This window comes from Dendropsophus ebraccatus, chromosome 1, assembly GCF_027789765.1.
Source record: "Dendropsophus ebraccatus isolate aDenEbr1 chromosome 1, aDenEbr1.pat, whole genome shotgun sequence".
Classification (NCBI taxonomy): domain Eukaryota; kingdom Metazoa; phylum Chordata; class Amphibia; order Anura; family Hylidae; genus Dendropsophus; species Dendropsophus ebraccatus.
In genome coordinates, this window is record NC_091454.1 from 185,942,709 (window position 1) to 185,950,727 (window position 8,019).

An 8,019-nucleotide genomic window follows, 5' to 3' on the forward strand; every position below is an offset into this window, starting at 1 on the left:
CACCCCCTTAGTGCATTCTGACATCTCTACACAGGTGTAAAGGGTAAATTTTGTGTTTTTCATATCTTATTTCATATCATACGTCATGGTGCTTGTTCAAGTAAAAAGTGTCCTTTTATCAACTGCAGATTGTATTAAGTGGGCGTGGCCTCGCGGTACTAGCGCCACATAACCCCGCCCACAACGGCACGGTTGGCCCCGCCCCCTTGACGCCCATTGGTTGTCCAACGTAAAGGGGGTGGAGTCTAGACCTTTCGGCCAGCCTGTTCCAATGGCCGTCGAGGGGGCGGGGCCAATTGTGCCGTTGTGGGCGGGGTTATGTGGCGCTAGTCCCGCGAGGCCACGCCCACTTAATACAATCTGCAGATGATAAAAGGACACTTTTTACTTGAACAAGCACCATGACATATGATATGAAATAAGGTATGAAAAACACTAAATTTACCCTTTACACCTGTGTAGAGATGTCAAAATGAACAAAGGGGGTGACAGTGTCACTTTAACATTGGACCATGTTACTCTATGATTGTGCCCATGGTTCAGGCTGTGACTGACTGATAAGAAAGGACTCGAATCCTGATGCTGCAGCCATGCAATAAATATGCTGAATGATTTCTGTACCTATGGAGAGTAAAGACTAGAAGGGTCTCCTGTTATTTGTTCCTTTTCAGTCCCTCATAAAGACTCCTAAAGCTCCCCTGTAATGATACCTGTTTAGGTATACGTTAAGTAAAAATTAGTAATAAAAAATATATATATATAATTGGACCCTTGGAAGAAAAGATAATCGCTATGAAAAGTCTTTAAAATGATCATATTTGCGATTGCAAATGAGATCATAATTGCGATCGTAGCCTAATACTGATCTCTGCCATTGACAGAACGACAAGCGTTTCCACTAAAAGACTTGCCAATGATTAATGATGATTTTGAGGTCAGCTCAAAAGATGCAATCTAGGAAATGTGAACGAATTGTCGTTTAGTTTGGCGTCATTTAAACATTGCCGTGTTTACACCAGAAGATTATTGCATGATTTATTGATTTATTAGACAATAATCAGCCAGTGTACATGCAATCAAGATCATAAGTTTACATACACCTAAGCCCCTTTTACACGGGCCGATTATCAGCAAGAAGCATTGCTAGAACCGCTCCTTTAGCCAATAATCAGCCTGTGTTAAAGTGACAGCGATCAGTTGCAGGAAAATGCCCACTCATCGTCTAATCGCATCTTTTATGCGGCTTCTTAAGGGGGAGACGCTTTTGTCTCCTAGAGATAAACCTACTTTAGTGAGAAAAATACAAATTAATCCGAGAACAACAGCAAACAGTATTGTAACGATGCTGAAACTAACAGGTGAAAAAGTATCAACAGTAAAACATACTCCATATTACCTGAAAGGAAGAAGTCACCAATCCAAAACAGCTATTAAAAAGCCAGTTTTGGCAAAATGGCTTAAAGATAACAAAGTGAAGGCAACTGGAATGAGTTTCACAATGCCACTTTATTCCAGATGGGACCTGGTACATGAAACTTCCTGCAGACTGTTCATAAATACGTTTACAGATGTGCAAAGGAGAAGAAAGATGAAAGTTGGGCATATTTTTACACATGTAAACAGATCACTGATCTCAGGGAGACCAGCCAAAGATGACACTGTCAGCTGTTGGTTAAAGCACTCAATGCAGTGAAATCCAAGGTGCATTGCCCCCTGGGAAACATCAGTATGCAAAATGGTCCACAGAACCTCCGTTATAAAAGAAACACTGGACTAGCCAGTTATCCCTCCAGGGAAGGATCTGGCAAAGGGATGGCTCCTGTACAGAAACCACCATATTGAGTGGCCCTTTCAGTCAATATCCAACTAATTTACAAGTCTGATGATATGACCAGGGAAATACCAAATCCTGGTATCCATCCTCAGACAGTTGTTTTGGGGTGTTGCCCCTCATCAGTCTGAAGCAGGATTCTGGCTAGGTGGGGGCAATGCCTAGTAGACCAATACGGCAAACAGATCACTGATCTCAGGGAGACCAGCCAGAGAGGACACTGTCGGCTGCCAGTTAATGCACTTAATACAGTCAAATCCTAGGTGTATTTCCCGCTGGAAAACATTAATATGCAAAAAGGTATTTTACAAATGATATTGTCAAAAAAGTGTGGACACCTGGTCAACACACCTACTTGAGTTTATTGGAAATCTAATTCCACAATTATGGGTATTAATAGGAAGATGGGCTTCTTTCAGGTCTATAAAAGTCTCCACTCTTTTGGGGGGACTTTCCACTAGAATTTGGAGGGTGTCTGTGGGAATTTCCATACATTCACCCAGAAAAGCGTTTATGAGGTCAGACACTGATGCTGGACAAGAAGGTCCATGTAATAACCCAATGGGTGTGGACCCGCTATGTTACCTAACAGGTTTTACTCCAGGATGCAGAAACTGGACCTCTACTGCTAGAAGATACCAGGTCGCTACCCCAAGAGCAGTCCTGGCAAAGATAACAGCTGGCCAGATAGACCAGACAGTCCTGGTGCCAAACAATGGTATACAGGCAGAGACAAGGCAGATGGAGAAGGCCAGTAGCCTGGTAGTAAAAGCAGGAGAACAGTCCAGTGTTGGTATTAACAGGAAGCAGATCTAGTCGGTGGTGCTGATGTGCAGCAGTAGATTACCCCAATGAGGGTAATAGCCTCAAAAAGTTAAGTAGCAGAGTTGGTAACTTCAGGTAGCAGATAGTCAGTTGCAAGGGGAGGTATTGCAGAGCTGGAGATGTTCAGGTAGTGCATAGCCAGTTGCAGGTACAAACTTAGGCTATGTTCACACTACATAAGTCTCCGGACGTAGCGCGTTCCGTGAATAAGCGGACGGAGATTTACGTAGTTTGCGTACAATGGAAAGTATACGAAGTACGGCTGCACAGTTCACACTACGTACAAACTTACGCTCTGATTGTACGCGGCGCCATAAAAAATGAACCAGACCATTGTTTGAGGACGAAAATGCCGTAACTTACGCCCGTAGTGTAACATGCGGTCCCGTACGTAGTGGCGATTTCTTCATTTTTCCACTTTTCTTTGCCGATCCAAAAGGTTCTGTGGGGTGTCTGGGGCTAGGTGAAGATTTCCAAGTAAAAGACCGCTGTCAGATCGCTACATAGGGCGCTCGGGAAGCGTAAGTAGATTACGGGCGTAAGTTTGCGGTCTGTACGTAGCCGGACGCAACTTGCGTAAATTCCCGGCCGGAGTTTAACACGTATATATGTCTGCCCGCGAAAATATGCGTCCGGACATATACGTAGTGTTAACATAGCCTTAATGTAGATGGTCTAAGTCATGCTCAGGAGGGTAAGCAAGGTACACATAGGTAAAGCAGTGTCAAGACACCAGAGAATGGGCAGGGCAGACTTAAGTAGGAGATGCATAGCCAGGAGCAGTGGAGGCCAGGTTTTGGGTATGCACACAGTCACATCAAGAGAGATCAGATGTGCACCCCCCCCCCCCCTAAAGGCCATAACACTGCTTTACCTATGTGCTTTACCTATGTGTACCTTACCAGAGGTGGTTGGTAAATCTACAATAACAGAATTTAAACACGCCTGGGATAGACATATATCTATCCTAAGATAATAAGAAAGAAAATACTAAAAGGGCAGACTAGATGGACCCAGTGGTCTTTTTCTGCCGACAATCTTCTATGTTTTTATGTTTCTATGTAGGAAAAGCCTTGGAAGAGCAGATAACATGGCAGTTGTGTGAGCATTCACCTGTGGTGGTGAATGCTGGGAATAATAGTCCGGGGACCATATATTAAATGGATTTTTAGAACAGGGAGAGGGAAAAAGAGCTTGCTCTGTCCTCTCTAGACATTGACCTGGTATTGCAGTGCTTCCAGGTTCAGTGCACAAAAAAAAAAGCATGATATATTACATATGCATAACGCATGCAAAATAGTGATAGTTTATTCCGTAAATTGTACAATGAATGCAGCCACTGGTTCTTCTCATTACTAAATAAATGGGTTAATTATCTCAATTACATTATTAGATGCATTAAACTGAGCACAAAATTATCTGGAACTAAAATAACAGTAAAACAAGCTGTCCAGAAATGGCTGGTGATTAAACATAGTTTGGAGAAGCTTAGTCACCAATTATATGTGGGCAGATTGGGGATGCACACAACTGCACAGTATACATATGACAGCTGCCTCAGCACATGGCAGTATTACAGCTGGGCCATAACAGGCCGTCCATAGAGGGGCATCAGACCCTTTGCTATACATCTATGTATCTCCGATCACATGACCTGTTTTTTCCGGAGGAATCAGATGAACAAAACAATATGGCACATTTCCTTAGACAGTAGAAGCATTGTCTCATTGATAGAATATTTCCATATTCTATATACTACCTGCCGGAGGGCATTCTGCCTCCATGTTCTTCCACACGGGCATGTGAATGTGAATAGTATATTGTCATCACTAACTTATAAATATAACACATTATCCCACAATTAACATTTATTACCTATTCACAGGATAGCTAAGGAATATCTGATCACTGGACCCATCAAATAACCGAATGGACTGCCATGAGGAGATCTTTGAATGGATCTGCTATTGAGCCCTGCCACCATCTTCCAGGTCTTAGGAGTGACTGAGACGGCCGAGTACAGCACCTGGCTGTTTCCATCAGTGTCATACACAGCCCTGTACTTTTTTGTCTGTGAGAGATTTCCTGCTATTAGAAGGATTTTACTATCTTATTGTGTTTTTTTTTGAAAAGTATAAAACTATGTGTCCTGCCTCCTCCCCCTATGGTATATAACCCCCCCTATGCTGCTGCCAGTGCCCCCTATAGCCCCCTGTAGTGCCTTCCCACGCAGCACAACAATAGGCAAGTCAACTGTTCCCTTTGCTGCTGCCCCCTATAGTAGATCCCCGCCATTGCTGCTTCCCCCTACAGTGTATGGTCCCCTGTACAGCTGCTGCCGCCCTAGAGTAGATGGTCCCCTGTGCTGCTGCCAGTGCCAACCATAGCAAATGCATGGTCCCCTGTGCTGCTTTCGCCTATGGTAGATGGCCCCCTGTGCTGTTGCCCCCTATATTAGATGATCCCAGTGTGCTGCTCTTAGTACCCCCTACAGCCCCGTGTAGTGACTCCCTATGTAGCAGAACAATAGGCAAGTCAATATTAACCCCTTATGGGCCCCTGCCTCTCTGGTCCCAGCTGTGTTCCTGTTGCCTATCACAGACATGAACGAGGGAGTGCACAGTCATTGGAAGCTGTCATTATGGGAACACAACCAGGATCGGAAGATCAAACACTAGAGTGGGAATGCGGGAGCGAACAGGAACTGGGTCACATGATCCTTTGTTTCCTCTTCCAGTAGTGCTGTAGAATCAGCCACTGTATATTTAACAAGTGATTTTTCTGTTCTAGCTTCCTTCTTCCAATGTCTACGTTTTTAACAGCACATGTAAGTGCAAAACCTAAGGAAGTCCATGTATGTGATGTCCATGTTAGTAGCAAGAAGGTATACTAGGCAGATAATACAAGAAGAAATGCGCGCTAAGAAATATGGCTTATGTAGATCAGGATTAAACTCAAGACCTGGGACACACCCCAAAACTGGAAGTCATCAAGGAAAACATGCAGCATAGTCTAGGAAGATTGAGAAAAGGTTAAATAGGTAAAAAGCATGAAACAAATATATTGACCAAGCTTTTAAGAATTTTCTAAAAGAGTTATCCAGGATTAGAGAACACAGCTATCTCATTTCAAAAAACAGCACCACCCCTGTCCTCAGTTTGTTTGAGGTATTATAATTCAGCTCCATTCACTTCAATGGAACAGAGCTACAAAATCCACATGCAACCTGAGGAGAAGAGTGGTGCTCTATGTGGAAGAAAATGCCATGTTTTGTAAGCCTGGATAACTATTTTAAAGGGGAACTCCAGGCAAAATGTACGGGAACTGGCACTCGCCCTGCTGCCCAGTCCCGTGCAGGAGTGCTCGCCCCACCACCCGGTCCCATTCAGAATCGTTCACACCGCCGCCCGGTCCCGTACAGGAGCGCTCACCCCGATGCACGGAACCGAGCAGCATGACCGGGAGGGAGACAGGCAGCGGGACAGGAAGGAGGGGGGACATTGCAAGCACAAAGCAGCATGGAAAGGGAGGGAGGGAGAAGGCACTCAATTAACTACACAGACTTCTACATAGACGTCAATTCAAATTCTATATTCTACACTATACTATACACTATACTTATACTGCGCCCCCTGCTGGACCCTGCTGGTACATACACTTGAGACGTGATGTCACGTTTTTTAGAGAAATTGAAGCCTCACTGATCTACTAAATTGAGGGAAATAACACTATACTGTAGGTGCATTTCCCATAATTAGTGTATATTAGGGATTTGTCTAACCTTCCTTATGTAATACATTTTAAAAAATACATTTTGCCTGAGGTTCCCCTGGAAATCCTTTTAAATTTCTTCTTCAATGTGTGAAATATGAAGATTGTCACTGTTATTAATAAATACAAATGTAAATCATATAGGAAGTATATAAAAGGGCTAGAACTGCATTGATATCATTTGCACATATGACAAATCTTCCATGTTGCCGGCCCCTCAGGAAACGGGAAGGCAGAGACGTATCATCGATATGTAAGCGTTCCATCATGACAGGTCTATAAAAAGAGGCCACGTAATGCTCTGTAAATGAATGTGTATGCAAATCTCAGGGAATGGGAAGCAGAGCTGAACCATCTGTTATTGTATTATGGGTCGAGCAGCGGGGTGATAGAGAACGCTGTCTGCACCACAACAACTCATGTAATCTTGTTGACATTCATTTGAAATGTAGTTTCCATGGACCGGAGTCTCGGAGATGAGGATGTGATGCAGGGAAAAATAATGAAAACTGATTTAATTTCTCATTGGGCCTTCAAGATAAGATTTTAAAATAAGCCATTCGTCCCCGGTGAGAGTTATGACTGCGTATTGTTGCCGGTTTTATACTATATACAATATCTCCAGTCCTGTGCATAAAAGATAGAGGAGCTCAATAGCAAAGATTAAAATGAGGCAACTATGAGCTGCAACTTGACACCACCTTTCTCCTAAAACATGGATGGGGAACCTTCGGCCCTCCAGCTGTTGCAAAACTACAATTCCCATTATGCCTGGACCATTATTCCTGGTGTCCATATCCCATTTTCCACTTTTTTTTTTTTAACATTGTAGCCCCTTATTATATGTAGTTGGGCTTTTGTGCCTATCTTAGGTCTAGTTCACAAGTGGATAAATAAGGCATAGGCACATTATTTAAGTGCTAACTTTCTGTTCTCCATAGAGGATAATGCAGTGAACAGCAACCTGTTGGGAACATGGCAAGGGACAGCTGGGAAGGCTGGGGGCAGTGGTGTTTGTGCCCATTATGGTTGAAGTTGGATGGATTGGGGGGCTTCCAGTGGGGTCTCCCATGTTCATTGGGCTGGCTCTGTGAGAGAGGAGTGCACAATAGGTGTTAGTGGTGTAATGTTCCCAAGGCACAACCTGTACAGTGTCTGGTGACTGGGAATTGGGGTGTCCTTGATGGTAAATGTGTAGTCGGTCAGCCAGACATAAAAACTATGAAAAAGTAACAGAGGCAAGCTAACACAATTACAAGCTATGCTCTCCTTCCTGAGGTGACTGTACTAGTCCTAAGTATCTTCACTGAGGTGTGTTCATGGGTCGATTCCCAGTGGTTCTAATGCAGAACAAATTTACTTACCGTAACTGAGCTTCAATGTTTTTTGCAGGGTACAGGTCTATAGATAACTCAGGTCTGGCCTAAAGCCCTGGAAGATCCCAAAGGAGCTAAGGGGCTTAGGTGCAACTTCTTAAAGTCTCTGCTTTCTGTGCCTGCATCCACTCTTTGATGATCTAGGACTAGGCATGGTAGTCCATAGGCCTATGTTTGCAGGAGTAATGGCACCTCAAACATCATGGGCAGCAAGAC

General features: G+C 43.8%; 1 pseudogene; it reads left to right on the plus strand.

Moving 5' to 3' along the window:
* The first annotated feature begins 3,793 nt into the window (after positions 1 to 3,793).
* On the plus strand, positions 3,794 to 3,913 carry LOC138780618 (U2 spliceosomal RNA; annotated as a pseudogene).
* The last annotated feature ends 4,106 nt before the right edge of the window (positions 3,914 to 8,019 follow it).